At 46.2% G+C, this 15,841-nt stretch overlaps 1 long non-coding RNA gene across 1 annotated transcript; it reads left to right on the forward strand.

Moving 5' to 3' along the window:
* Positions 1 to 1,376: 1,376 nt before the first annotated feature.
* Positions 1,377 to 12,857, forward strand: LOC132124865 (uncharacterized). The gene is made up of 3 exons (XR_009426801.1): positions 1,377 to 1,541; positions 2,651 to 2,724; positions 11,805 to 12,857. It is a non-coding gene; the product is annotated as an uncharacterized LOC132124865 (long non-coding RNA).
* Positions 12,858 to 15,841: the final 2,984 nt, after the last annotated feature.

Genomic DNA, 15,841 nt, shown 5'->3' on the forward strand with positions numbered 1-15,841 from the left:
AGGAGACCTTAAAGAACAGTGTGAAATACTCCATATACCGTATTTTTCGGACTATAAGTCGCACCTGAGTATAAGTCGCATCAGTCCAAAAATACGTCATGACGAGGAAAAAAACATATATAAGTCGCACTGGACTATAAGTCGCATTTATTTAGACCCAAGAACCAATAGAAAACATTACCGTCTACAGCCGCGAGAGGGCGCTCTATGTTTTCAGTGTAGACTACAGGAGCACTGAGCAGCATAGAGCGCCCTCTGGCGGCTGGAGACGGTAATGTTTTCTCTTGGTTCATTTCTCTCGGTTCATGTCAAATTAATTTCGATAAATAAGTCGCACCTGACTATAAGTCGCAGGACCAGCCAAACTATGAAAAAAAGTGTGACTTATAGTCCGGAAAATACGGTAATCATTCTATCACCCCTTTAACTAAACTTGTGATAGCCCTTCATCCGATGCATCAAATCACGCCTCGTATACAGTCACAAGGGGGACTCTCCCATCCAGTGCAGCAGAGCCGCATCCCTTCGGATGCAGTGAGAGTCCCTCCATCAGCTGCTGGTGATTTGTCAGTGGTGTATTGGAAAAGGCTGATTTACTGAATCGATGACGTCACTTACACTGAGAGTGTAATCAGCTGAAAACAAGTTCACATGAGTTTTGATATTTCATGATAAACAGATATTAATACAAATTGTTCTGTGATTTCAGGAGGACAGAAAGAAACTCTACAGAACAGAAGTGAAGCTCCAAGATTTTAACATTTCTGAAGGGAGATACTGACTTAGAAATACATGTGAACTGAAGAAGCTCATGAACTACATTAATATGCCTTTTTCAGAATATATTTCACCAATTTTAAGAAATCCCTGACATCAAAACGTAAGTCACACTCAACCTAAAATTAAAAATATAGATTCTGTTATATTAAGATTATATTATTAGAATATGTATATTACATATATTATTATAATTGTTATATATTATTCTGTCTTTTATCTGTATTTTACCTCTGCTCTATCTTGTTCCCTTCTAATGAACCTGCACTGCAGAGTAAATATTGTTGTGTCTGTGTCAGATTGCTTGTTTTGTTCCTGGACTCTTCAGTGATGATGGCAGTTAGCCATCAGTCAGTCAGTCTGAGTTAACCTCCTGTCAGACAGTAAGTACCATGGGGTTTCAATCAGTGCCTTCAGTAAACAACTGTAAGATACCTGTACACATCTTACACATCTCTGTTACAGCTAACGCAGGCGTATGTGTAATGCACATATTATGCCTCACACAGGCTCTCAACAACAATGACGGCTGATCAACAACTTCAACAGTAGGCTCGATTAGTGTGGGTTAAAGGGATAGTTCACTGATAGTTCACTTGGCTGATAGATATCACGATGCTGCGCCAGAAACAGCGTCATCTGCTCCAGTATCACGCCTGTGCATCTGTTGTCATGCGACAGAGAAGTCGCATCTATGGACAGTTGTGAACGCGCTGACAGCTGGTTGCCCAGGCTTTGGATTAAAGGTAATACTGTTGTAAGTAGTGTTCATTTTCTTGTACAGACCGATCATTTCTCTTCATTAGATCTCAATGTGTCACCAGGAGCCACCGGTATTGATTTGGTCTTGTTGTAGCTAGGTTGTTCCACACTGGCCAATACCGATTTATCAACCAATAGTTTTTAAAATGGATACTGAATGAAAACTAAAATAGAGCTTTACTATTTAAAAAAAAAGCAGTAAAAGTATTGAACCATACTTTGTAAATTAATAAAAATGTAGTATTAATATTAATTATTATATTGATCATTAAAGTTATTTCATAGTTTACTAATGTTAAAAGAAGAAACTTTAAAATGTAAAAAGGAAACCTATTAGTAATAGTAAATGTTTAAATGAAATGAACACACTCTAACAAGGAACAATACTTCTGTAGCTTTCCTTAATGTTACAAATGGACTGTTATTGTTAAGTATTACAATTTAATTTCAACAGTCATGCTTAAAGAGAGCCATCTTGAAATACATACACAAGGCCATATTAAAATTACATGCACAAGTTATTGATATTGTATGTGCACTCTCACATTTTATTTGCTGCTATTTTAGAACACTGCATGATTATCTAATCAAAATATATAAAAAAAGTTAACACACTGTGCAAAAGCGCAGTGCTTCATCTTTGAGAAGTCACAGTTATCACACAAAGCACTCATTTCAGGTCACTTGACTCGGATAAAAAATTAATCGCGGCCAACAAAATAACTTGTGCTTGGTTTAACTGTTAGCCACTTATAGCACTCGTAGTTGCAATCTTTGAAATGGTGCATAAAAACATTTAGGTGTAGGTCTTCCTTTCTCAGTTATTCTCTTTTGTCTGCAAAAGAGCACCTTAAAAAAGCATTTTAGTAGATTGGCAAGAAGATCTGTAGGCTGTATTTTCTTTTCATTGTATTTCACTTTTGTACCTTGGAAATCCCTGACTAAAAGGGCAGTCTAACGCTGGGGGTAGCACTGGGCACGTCTCTATCCAAGTCAACCTCAACTAAACTAATCACAAGCAACATGTGGATATTACACAAATGAAAATGATAACTAAATAATCAGTAAAAACATTTTTCACACAATTTTGTTTTTTATAGGGCCAGCAGAGAAGGCCCTGCTCACCCTGAAGGCCCACCACTGCTGTCAGACAACATCTCCAAGATGATATAAACTGCCGGACTAGTAAGTACAATCTCGAACATACACAACTGTTTCATAAGTTTGGGTTAGCATGGGGTTTTTTATGTTTTTGAAAGTCTTTTATGGCAACCACAGTTTATTGTATGAAATGAATACAATTTACTACACTTTAAAAGTGTAGTAAATTGTTTTCTATTTGAATATATTTAGAGAAGTAATTTATTCCTGTGATGGTAAAGCTGGATTTTCAGCATCGTTACTCCAGTCTTCAGTGTCACGTGATCCTTCAGAAGTCATTCTGGTTTGCTTCTGAAGAAACATTTCTGATTATTATCAGTGTTGAAAACAGCTGTGTTTCTTCATGTTTTCAGGATTCTTTGAATAAAGTTTTAAAACAGTACAGTGTTTATTTAAAACAGAAATGTTTGTTTTAACTTTTGATAATTGATAAGACATTGATAATAATTAAAAATGTTTATTGAGCAGCAAATCAGAATGTCTGTCTGTCTGTGGTTCCCTCTTACTTTAAAAAATCTACCATTGTGCCCATTCCAAAGAGAAACAAAATCACATGCTTAAATGACTGGAGGCCCATTGCTCTCACACCCATCTTCAGTAAGTGTTTTGAGAAACTCTTCAGAGATTACATCTGCTCTTTTCTGCCTGCCTCATTGGACCCACTACAATTTGCATATCAAAGCAACCGTTCTACAGACGATGCTATTGCTTTCACCCCACCTGGAAATTAAGAACACCTATGTGAAAATGCTGTTTGTGGACTACAGCTCAGCATTTAACACCATAGTGCCTGCCACACTTGTTGCGAAGCTCCAGACTCTGGGACTAAACAGATCTCTGTGCAGCTGGATCCTGGACTTCCTGACAGGCAGAAGTCAGGTGGTCAAAGTGGGCATCAATACTTCATCCCTGCTAACTCTGAACACTGGTGCTCCTCAGGGCTGTGTCCTCAGCCCGCTCCTGTACTCCCTGTACACACATGACTGTACAGCCACACACAGCTCCAACGTCATCGTCAAATTCGCTGATGAAACAACGGTGATAGGCCTGATCACCGACAACGTTGAGACAGCCTACAGAGAGGAGGTGAGGACCCTGACTAAATGGTGTCAGGAGAACCAGCTCTCACTCAACATTAACAAGACCAAGGAGCAGGTGGTGATTTCAGGAGACAGAGCAGAGAACACACACCCATCACCATCGACAAGACACCTGTGGATCGGGTAAGCAGCTTCAAGTTCCTCTGCGTTAACATCAGTGAGGATCTCACCTGGTCCATACACACTGACGCAGTGCTGAAGAAGGCACACCAGCGCCTCTTCTTCCTGAGACAGCTGAGGAAGTTTGGAATGAGCCCCAGCATCCTCAGAACCTGTACAATAGAGAGCATCCTGACGGGCTGCATCACTGCCTGGTTTGGAAACAGCACCGCTGGAAACCGTAAAGCTCTGAAAAGGTTAGTGCGATCTGCCAGCCACATTATTGGAGGTGAGCTTCTCTCGCTCCAGGACATCTACACCAGGCGGTGTTTAAGGAAAGCCCGGAGGATCATCAGTGACTCCAGCCTCCCATCCCATGGACTGCTCTCTCTGCTGCCCTCAGGAAGACATCTCCGCAGCATCCGATCCCGCACTAGCAGACTGAGGGATAGCTTTTTCCCTCAGGCTATCAGACTAATGAACAGTCAGAACTAATACACCCTACAGCATCCTACAGCATACTCCCACAATATGGTATGCCACACACTGCACTTTAACGTTTACAGTTCAACACTGGACTATACATACACACTGCTTTTAATACAATAACCTACCCGTTACCACCGGATACCATCCGATGCACATCCATGACATTTCTGTATCCATTTCAAGTACACTCTGTTTCACCTTAGCATATTTTTATGCTTCTATATGTTTACATAATGTGGAACGTGTACATTCTGTGTATAGTGTATAATGTTTAGTGCTAACTGTATGTATTTACATACTGTGTATAATGTGTAGTGTTAACTGTAAGTATGTCTAATAGTACACTGTGTGTACTGACTATATGTATGTGCATATTGCACATTTTCACCTGTTGAAGTCTGTATGGTTATATGTTAATTGTTTCTGCAATTTCTGGAGCAAGCTTAAAAGAATTTCACTCACCAAGGCACATGTGCTGTGGTGAGGTGACAATAAAAGTGACTTGACTTGACTTGGATCATGTGACGCTGAAGACTGGAGTAATAAAAATTAGCTTAGATCATAGAAATAAATTACATTTCACAATATACTCACGTAGAAAACGTACTCGGTTACTAAACGTAACCTCGGTTCTCTCTAGAAGAGCGAACGAGTACTGCGTCTTAGCTAAGACGCTACGGGAAAAGTCTCTTTTCACGAAATACTGAAGCAAAAAATTATCCTTAATTTTGTATTTTTGTAAAGCGCATTTGAAGCAGTACACAGCCATAGGCGAGACGGCTCGTTCGCTCATTGGCTTGTTCTGCGGCAACTGCACAGCCTATCGAGCGCGGGCTGATGCAACATCAGACCAAGGGCTTCGCGCCCTTCTTGCCACTTCCCGCCGAAACGGGTGTGGCCCAACCTATAAAAGGAACTCGAAAAGGCTGACTCACCTGATTTATTTCATCGCCGAAGCGAACCAGAGTGAATCGTGCGCACGGCAGAGAACGCAGTACTCGTTCGCTCTTCTAGAGAGAACCGAGGTTACGTTTAGTAACCGAGTACGTTCTCTTACGAGAGCTCTCTCGTACTGCATCTTAGCTAAGACGCTACGGGAACCCAATGCAAAACGCCGTGCGCGCAGGGATCACACACCAATAAACCTGAAGCAACGCCCAGGATTTACAGTGCACAGTCACCTGAGGGACTCACAGAGAGTCCAGGACAGAAAAGGGGGAAAGCCCTCCGTCCCATATCTAGCAGCATCCGTAGATGCGGCAATATGACATCACACAGCCAAGGCAAGCCTGACCAATGTGGCAATGCGGGTCTTACGCAATACTGCCCATATAACAGTCGGCAGCGCATAGCGCTCATGAACTCAGAATTCCCCTCAGGGCCCTGATTCAACTATACCGACAGCAGCCTTGCTTGCAAGGCGGGAACCTCCAGGTTATAGAACCTGATAAATGCAGACGGCGATGCCCAACCTGCCGCCATATATATATCACCTGCAAGGAGATCCCAGTAGAGCACGCCCACGATGAGGCGACGCCTCTTGTGGAGTGTGCTCTGACGCCCAACGGGCACTGATGGCCCCTGGAAGCATAAGCTAACGCTATGGCGTCAACTATCCATCTGGATAGAGTCTGTCTCGAAACAGCCATTCGCTTGGAACGTCCACCGAACGAGACAAACAGCTGCTCCGTCTGCCGAAAGGCAGCAGAGCGAGGCACATAAGCTCTTAAAACCCTAACAAGGCAAAGAAGACTCGAGTCTCCATCCTCTCCTGATACCGACAGGGCAGACAGGGCAATAACCTGAGCCCGAAACGGCGTGTTGAGGGACTTCGGCACATAACCGTGCCTAGGCTTGAGTATGACCCTTGAGTCATTAGGCCCAAACTCCAAGCACGACTGGCTCACCGAGAGCGCGTGCAAATCACCCACACGCTTCACCGAAGCGAGAGCCAACAAGAATACTGTCTTGAACGACAGATGCTGAAGGCTAACCGATTGGATAGGCTCAAAAGGGGGACCCTTCATGGCCTCCAAAAACCGCCGCGAGGTCCCACATAGGGACTGATGGAGGTCTGGGAGGATTCAGCCTCCTAGCTCCTCTGAGGAACCGGATGACCAAATCATTCCTACCTATTGACTGACCGAGCGCTGTTTCAGAAAACGCTGCGATGGCTGCCACATAAACTTTGAGCGTGGATGGGGCTCTGCCCTTATCCAACAGCTCCTGTAGGAAGGAGAGAACCTCCATCACCTCACAACTAAGGGGTGAATATCCTCGAGCTGTGCACCAGCTGGAGAACACCGACCACTTCGAGGCATACAGACGTCGTGTCGACGGAGCTCTAGCCTGAATGATGGTATTCAGCACTCCCACTGCGAGATCAGCGGGTAACCGTTGAGCGCCCACACATGGAGGGACCACAACTCCGGTTGAGGGTGCCAAATCAAGCCCCTGGCCTGTGAGAAGAGGTCCCTCCTCAACGGTACTGGCCACGGGGCGACATCTGCTAACTGCATCAAATCTGGGAACCATGGTTGGTTCCTCAAAAGAGGTGCTACAAGCAGTATTGAACATCTCGTTTCTCTCACCCGTTCTATCACCTGCGGAAGGAGGGAGACGGGAGGGAAAGCATAAAGCGGGCAGCACGGCCATTCCCGTGACAGCGCACTTTCGTTCTTGGAAAAGAACGCAGGGCAGTGAACGTTTTCGTGGGACGCGAAGAGGTCCACCTCCGCCCTGCCAAATCTCTCCCACAACAGCCGGACTGTTTGCGGGTGTAGAGACCATTCGCCTGTAGGAACATTGCCTCTGGACAGCCTGTCTGGACCCAGATTCTGTAGCCCAGGCACATGCACTGCCCTCAGCGAACGCATGTCGCGCTGAGCCCAAACCAGGAGGCGTTCCGCTAGCCTGTACAGGTTTCAGGACCCGAGACCGCCCTGGCGATTTATATAGGACACCACAGACATGTTGCCCGAACGGACTAAGACGTGGTGATCCTTTGGGGACAAAAGCGCATCAGCGTGTTCTCCACTGCCAGCATTTCCAGACAGTTGATATGATGGAGCTTTTCCCATTCTGACCATAGGCCAAAGGACGGTCTGCCCTCGAGCAGCGCTCCCCATCCCGAAGTGGAGGCGTTCGTCGACACCATCTTCACATTCGGGGAAGTCCCCAGGCTTACACCTGATCGGTACCAACCGTTCGCTGTCCAAGGTGCCAGAGCTGTGACACAGCTCTGATAGACCTTAAGATGCAGCCGGCCAGACGCCCACGCTCTGCGCGGCACCCGCGTCTTCAGCCAGAACTGCAGGGGGCGCTTGCGGAGCAGGCCCAGCTGCAGAGCCGGAGATGCTGAGGCCATGAGGCCCAGCATCTTCTGACAGTGTTTGAGCGACAAGGTCACGCCGCAGCGGAAAGAACTCGCTGCGCGCTGAATGCCCATCACGCGCTGTGGTGACAGCCGCGCCGTCATGGAACACGAGTTCAGAACTATACCCAGAAACAGAATCGTCTGACTGGGGTTCAGCGAACTCTTCGCCCAATTGACACTGAGGCCGAGCTTCTCAAGCTGATCGAGTAAAACGGCCCTGTGGTCCACGAGCTCCGCTCGTGATCGGGCCAGAACCAGCCAGTCATCCAAATAATCCAGCACTCGCATGTCTCTGAGTCTGAGAGGAGCGAGCGCTGCATCCATGCACCTCGTAACCGTACGAGGAGCCACGGAGGACTGTAAACTGGTATGCCTGGCCCTCGAAGGCGAATCTCAAATATCGCCTGTGGTTTGACGCTATCTGTATTTGAAAATACGCGTCCCTCAGATCTATTGACATGAACCAGTCCCCTCTGCGAATCTGCGCGAGGAGTTTCCTGGTCGTAAGCATTTTGAAACTGCGTTTCATCAATGCCTTGTTCAGCTGTCTTAGATCCAGTATGGGCCTGAGACCCCCGTCTCTCTTGGGCACCAAAAAGTATCTGCTGTACAGCCCCCCTCGCTTTGAGCTTGAGACACAGGCTCTACAGTTGCTCAACAGTTTTGATATTTCGGCCCGAAGTATGTGTGCTACTTCTGTTTCGACCGTAGTTTCGACGCGCGCTGAAAAGCGCGGAGGGCATCGAAAAAACTGTAGCGAGTAGCCTCTCTTTATAATGCCTAGCACCCAATCCGAAACCCCTGGAAGCGCTGACCATGCATCTGCATGAATGGCTAAGGGCTGGATGCGAAGCGCGCTCTGTTGACCGGGCAACGGCGGCGCTCGGGTGTGCTGCGCATTTGAGGCGGGGAGCGCGCTGATCACAGCGGGCAGATCGCTCCTTCTCGACCCCGTCCCGCCGCTTAACCGACTGGGGGAAGGCTGAGCAGGTCCCGTGGGACTCGATATGTCTGCGAGTAACTGTGGGCTGCATATGTGCACATTTACCACTTTCAACTCGCTGTCTGCCTGTGCAGAGCGTACGTGCACGGGCCCCGTTTTTAGAGAAGCCACGCGCCGTATGTGACATAGTGTATGTGGGCACTGGGGAGTGGGCACGTTTACTGTGTGGCGCGCTCGACCGATCTGTGTCGATCTTATGTGCGCGAGCCCTGTGTGCAGGGCTGTCCTTACATGTGGAGATGGGCACTGAGGAGTGGGCATCGTCACTGCATTTATAGCACCATCGGCCGTGGCCGGACGAGCGTGCACGGGTTTTGTTTTTACAGAAACCACATGACGCATGTGACATAGTAATTGTGGGCACTGAGGGGGAGGCACGCTTACTATGCAGTGTGCGCGATCGACTTGAGTCACTTTTATGGGCGCAGGCCCTGTGTGCAGGGCTGTGCTTACATGTGGAGATGGGCACTGAGGAGTGGGCATCGTCACTACATTTATAGCACCATCGGCCGTGGCCGGACGAACGTGCACGGGTTTCGTTTCTACAGAAACCACATGACGCGTGTGACGTAGTGATTGTGGGCACTGAGGAGTGGGCACGTCTACTATGTAGTGCGCGTGATCGACTTGAGTCGCTTTTATGGGCGCGAGCCCTGTGTGAAGGGCTGTGCTTATATGTGGAGATGGGCACTGAGCAGTGGGCATCGTCACTACATTTATAGCACCATCGGCCATGGCCGGGACACCAGAAATTACACCTTTTTCGGGAAATATCTGGGTAGCCGTGATAACGGTTTTGTGTGCAGGCAAGCGGGCAACTGTGCAGGCTTGCGCGTTGCAGAAAACGCTGAGATAGTCACAATTCCTGGAACTGAAACAGCGGCACGCTTGGGTGAGAGCTCGGCCACAGCGGAACTCGTACACCTGCGCTTCGATGAAGCTGCCATCGTTAGTAGTGCCAACGCAGCATCACACAGCAGGCTTTAGATGGCAACACCGCTTTTGCCGCCGTCCAGCAGAGGGCGGACAAAGGTGCGTCGCTATCGCCTGTTCCACCGGCGGAAGTGACTGGTAGTTCCTGTTTTTAGCATCATCAGTGCGGAGAATGCTAGTGAGACAGACGAACGAGTTCGCGCTGAATATGGAGCATTCCAAGCCTTCGCCACCTCTTCATGAAGCTCAGGAAGAAATGAGGGCTTTGAGAAGTACGCTCATCCGAAAGGGAAATACCATCCAGCCGGGAACGAGAGGGGGGGGGCGCTGGTGCAAACCACTCGCGGCCGAGACTCATCGCGGCCAACACGGGCTTCTGAGCAGAAGGCGCGAGATCCTCGGAGCTCGCCCAGCCCTCACTGCCCGAAGCTAGCAGAGAGCTCGTGTCCTCTTCCCCCGACGCGGCCCTGAGATCGACTTCCTCGGACGACGCGCCAGCAAACAGCGGGTGCTGCCCACCGGGAAGCGATGCGGGGGGGGGGCGGTGAAGCAGGGCGAACCGGCGAGCTCGGTTGAGCTGAAGACGGTTCTGGAATCCGCTGGAAGCTATGCTTTTACGGCGCCTCAGCGCAGCGGAGAATGCAGGCTCAGAGAAAAAGGCCAGGCGAGTCCTCAGAGTCAGTCCTCGAGTTCGAGCGCTGCATGATCTTCACCCAGGCAGGAGACACAGATGACGTACCGGTCTCCCTCGCTGAGTGGGGCTCTGACGAGCCGCAGGAAGGCATCTTAAAAAAGATGCAAGCTCTTTTACAAGTGTGTGTCGCAGGGCGAACACACACACACACATAAAGAACAGCTGGATATAACAGAATTGAAAGGATATAGGCGCCGGATAGCGCAGCAGGAACGGCAGTGGAAGGCGGCGATGCCAGCAGCTTCAGAATGGCTCGTCCTGCTGATGTGCTTTCTCAGACGGCGCTTGCTTCCTCTGTGATCCAGCGATGCGTGAGCTTCGCTGAAGAGATGAAAAATCAGGTGAGTCAGCCTTTTCGAGCTCCTTTTATAGGTTGGGCCACACCCGTTTCGCCGGGAAGTGGCAAGAAGGGCGCGAAGCCCTTCTTGCCACAAAAACATGGTTTGATGTTGCATCAGCCCGCGCTCGATAGGCTGTGCAGTTGCCGCAGAACAAGCCAATGAGCGAACGAGCCGTCTCGCCTGTGGCTGTGTACTGCTTCAAATGCGCTTTACAAAAATACAAAATTAAGGATAATTTTTTGCTTCAGTATTTCGTGAAAAGAGACTTTTCCCGTAGTGTCTTAGCTAAGACGCAGTACGAGAGAGCTCTCGTAAGAGAACTGTTGTGTTAAATTGTAATATTTCACAATATAACTGTTTTTTACTTCCTTTTGATCAAATAAAGGCAGCCTTGGTGAGCAGAATAGACTTCTCTCAAAGATGTAATAAATCTTACTGACCCCAAACTTTTAACGGTAGTATAAATTACAAATATGATGTTCCACCTACTGAAATGGTACTGTGGCATGTGTATTCCATTCTAAAGAGACTGCCTGTTCCACAAATAATACATTTACAGGGATCACATGTAACACTTAATCAATAAACTGATTTTTGAGAGCATTAGTGGCAGTCTGTTGATTTTTGTTTATTGATTGGTGAAGTGTATCATGTGATTGAGCACCTGCCTAAAGTTTTTGGATGTGCGTTTATTAAACCTACTTGTGATCAAATAAGATATATATATAACAAAATAAGCACAAATGGGTGCAGCAGCAGCAGCTGTGGTGCTTGGCCTGTAGTGAGGTCACTACATTCTAATACCAAGAATTTATTAAAGTCCACTAAAGGAAGTAGAACTTTTTGGTATTTTACTTTGAAATAGCCTTCCTAATAATATTTGGGGCTCGGGCACAGTTTTTTAGTTTAAATTAGATTAAAATACATAGTTTTGTATTCTCACAACACATCTAATAACCATGCACTCCAGTTATATGTGATTAAATACATAATCTTTTGTTTGAAATCATATGAACAGCAGCAGCTATGCTAAACTTTATTTTCTTTTTATTTCCTGTTTCTATCTCAGGATAGCCATCCCAAGGTTACTAGAGATTACACCAGCTCCAAACTGAATCCAAACTCACTTGTGAAGACTTCAGATGACGCCAACGCTCACAAAGACTACAGACGACGACAACTGTACATGAACACACAAAACATTGGACACACAAAACAAATATCCTTATTTTGCCTATAAGGGTAAATTTGATGATTTTCAACCTGCTTTATTGCAATGTCTCTTATATCTGTAAATGAACAATATTTACTCTCTGAGTTATGTGGACCTACATCTCCCCTTTTATTTGTTAGCAGCACTCTGCAGGATGATGCAAAATGAAATGAGAAGTTTTGCGGAAATGACACAATGCAGTATCTAAATGAAAACATGCTGTTTTGCATCTGTTTTGCTGGCAAATAAACGGTATCTTGGAGAAAGAATAAACATTGTTCTTTTACAAATGTTACCATTGTAACAATGTAAAATGGATTGAATATTTTTTTACTTACCCTTTAAAAATTTTGAAAGACAATGTTAATGTTAACTGAACACAAAACTAGAGACTTGTTTAGTAAGATTTTATCAGAAAATATTTTAGAATTTTTATCATGCAATTTAACATTTTAATTGCTTAATTATTGTTTGGTTTTATTTCGTGTTAATGTAACTTTTTAAAAAGTTTTTGGCATAAAGTTAGCCTGCGATGCTGACAGTACTGAACACATGACTTTTTATTATGAACTAGAACATGCTCTTCCCCAGTCAGTCTCAGTCACCTCTAGCTTTTTAAACTGTAACCTTGAAACATGCCTTTTCTGTAAACCTACTTTGAAATAAGTATTGTGAAAACAGTGCTATACTCATACAACATTTAACCATGCAAGTACTGTAGTAATAGTTATTTTTGTTTTTACTATGGTTTTACTGCAAAAGCTGTAGTAAAATCATGGTTAATTTTCAAAAGACTACAAATAATCCAGAATTATCCACTTTTGATCAAAGCATCTGGTAAATGTTAATGTATTTGTACATGTAATATGAAATAAATGAAAATATTAATAAAGTGGCATCGGTTCTTGAGAGTGGTGTGTATTGTTTTATTATAAACCAGCGGCGGTAGCCACGGGGGGTCCGTAACGATGAGCAAAACGCCGGTGAACCGCGTCCACGCAGAGCGGCTGGGATGTATCGTCCCAGTATCGGCCGGAGAGCATTTCCGATCTTCCCTATTAGCAAACGCTCCCTGGGCTGGTGCCAATGGAATTTTGTAGATCGGCTCGACATCGGCACAATGTATGTGTGCTGGGATATATATATATTATATAATGCTGTATCCTAAATTGTAGATAATTAAGCTAATAAGCTATATATCATATGCTGAAGGACATTTCTGCGTTATGTGCAAATGGGAAGTTCCTTAACATCACCCTTTCCCCTGGTAACAGTGGCAAGGTTCTGGCATGCCTGTCATAGCTAGATTGGTTCCACTGTTGATGATGTTCAACATTGTTGCGTACGGTGGCATAAGCTTGAAGGAGAGTTCGATGGTGGTTCCTAACCCAACCTTCCACATCATCCTGATATTGTGGCGGTGCAACTTCATGGAGCATGTCCACTGGCAGTCTGGCATGGCGCCCAAAAAGTACATAATGGGGGGTCTTCCAAGTGAGTGCTTGAATGAGTGGTATTGTTATAGGTTTGCAAAAGAGACGGCAACTGGCTGAGCCATTGAGCGTGCGAATCTGCATCCATGGTGCTCAGGAGGGAAAGGAGGGTGTGATTAAACAGTTCACAAACCCCATTCCCCTGTGGGTGGTATGGCGTAGTGCGACTTTATTTGCAACCATATACTGCACAAAGCTGGTGCATCAGATCTGATTTAAAAGCCCCCCCTTGATCACTGAGAATACGTTCTGGGCAGCCAAATGGGAGAATGAGTGCGGTCCACAAAGCCTTGGCGGTAGTGGGAGCAGACTGATCTCTGGTGGGCACTGCCAATGCGTAACAGGAGAACAGATCTGTAATCACAAGGATATACTGAAAAGTGTTGGCTGGCCTCCCGAAGGACAGAAAGTCCATTGCCACAATTTCAAAAGGATAACTAGCAGAAATGGGGCACATGAGTGCTTTTTGTGACCACCCCCCCCCCCCCCCCCCCCCCGTTTGCCTACCACATAGTTAAGACATTCAGCTGCCCACGTTCTGGCATTTGTGCTCATTCCCACCCAGAAAAATCTCCTACGCAATTACGACACCATTTTATCGCCACCTGCATGACCTGCAGCTTTGTGGTATTCTTCCCACACTTGTCGGGCTTGAGCTACTGGCACAATGATTTGTCGCACAGTGGCTCCTGTGTCTGGTTCAATGACAAGTCTAACAAGGGCCCCATTATGGAGTTCTAGCCGGTCCCACTCCCTCAGCAAGCAACGGAAGACAAAGTAGAAAGGTCATTTATAATTGGGGGCTCACCTTGTGTTTTCCAGGTGTATAGCTGCTGCAGGTCAGGGTCCATCTTTTGCTGGCGCTCCCATAGTCCTTCCTTCTTGGGTGACTTTGGGGGTGTGGTACTCTGTACTGCATGTTCAGCAAAATCTACTGTCTCCCCTGGTATTCGAGAAAGCACATGTTCCTGGTCGGTAGCAGAATTCATAGGAATAGTTGGCTAACTGGGCAACCCATCTCTGCTCCGTCGCCCCCAATTTTGCAGTCTCCAGATTTTGATAACTGCGTTCTGGGGGATGGAGGCTACGGCTGGCATAGGCTATAAACCTTTCTCTAACCTCCTGGACCTGGGCAAGGACAGCTCCAAGGCCATTCAAACTCGAATCGGTGTATAGCCTGAATGGAAGTTGAATACTGAAAAAGCCAGTATTGGGGCACTGAGGAGGGCCTGTTTAAGTGACTCAAAAGTGACCTAGCACTCGGGGGTCCATTTGATGGCTGAAGAGGGACGATGGACACTTCCCTGCAGGAGCTGGTTAAAGGCGGGCAGCTACCTTCGAGAAAGCAGGAATAAATCTCCGGTAGTTTCCTGCGAACCCCAAGAATGAACGCACCTGTTTCACAGTTGCTGGGGTAGTCCAATCAAAGATGACTGCATTTTTTTCTGGGTCTGTCGCTACCCCCTGCCAGCTGACTACATGACCCACACAGGTCACCTTTTTCTGGAACAGATGGCATTTATGAGGTTGCAGCTTTAAGCCATGTTCCTGGAGGCAGCGAAAAACCCGCTCAAGATGTTCTAAGTGGGTATCGAAGTTAGGAGAGTACACAATGACATCATCAAGGTAAATGAGAAGAGAATCATAGACCTGGCACCCGGCGGAGCTGTCTTGACAATTCCTGCTTTATCAGTCCAGGTCTCAATCCCATAACACATTGAGTTCGCAGCAATTCATCGTCTGTTCCAGCAGTCAGGGGTTCTCTGGCTCGCCACCTATGATGTAGCTCACGTAGCCGAAGGGTGAATGGCCATACCCCCTCCCCTGGTTGCTGCTTACAATTAAAGAACTGAATATGTAACTGAGGAACAGGCTGCTGACCACCATACGATAAATATTGGACATCTAGAGTTTTTACATCAGTATTTCGTTCTCCTTCAGCCAATAGCAGGACTTCTCTTAAAGCAATCCCCTCCAATTCACTCAGCACAAAGTCAACCCACTGCACCTCGTTCAGCCCCTGAGCCTGAATAAAAGCCTCCTTTTGGTTTCTCCATTCTTGGAATTTAGAGGGTTCCCCTCCACCAAATTTTGGGACCCATGGCCCTCCCATAAACCATGGCATTAAGGCATTTACTTGGGGCTGCTCACCGTGACTCATATTACTTGTATGTCAAGGGCCCTGCCGACTTACGCCAAGAGTGAGAATAGTATCTACTCAGTAGCACGCAGGACTTTTACCCTTGGTATACACAAGTAACAGACATACACAAAAATCGTATAAAAATACAAAAAAAATTTATACAACAATTTTAAAAAGAATCTATACGTAATTGAATGCATAATCAAGTAAAAATATTAAATGACTAGCTACTTACATTCAAGGGCTAAGAAGAGTGT

This window comes from Carassius carassius, chromosome 43 (assembly GCF_963082965.1).
Source record: "Carassius carassius chromosome 43, fCarCar2.1, whole genome shotgun sequence".
In the NCBI taxonomy this organism is placed as follows: Eukaryota; Metazoa; Chordata; class Actinopteri; order Cypriniformes; family Cyprinidae; genus Carassius; species Carassius carassius.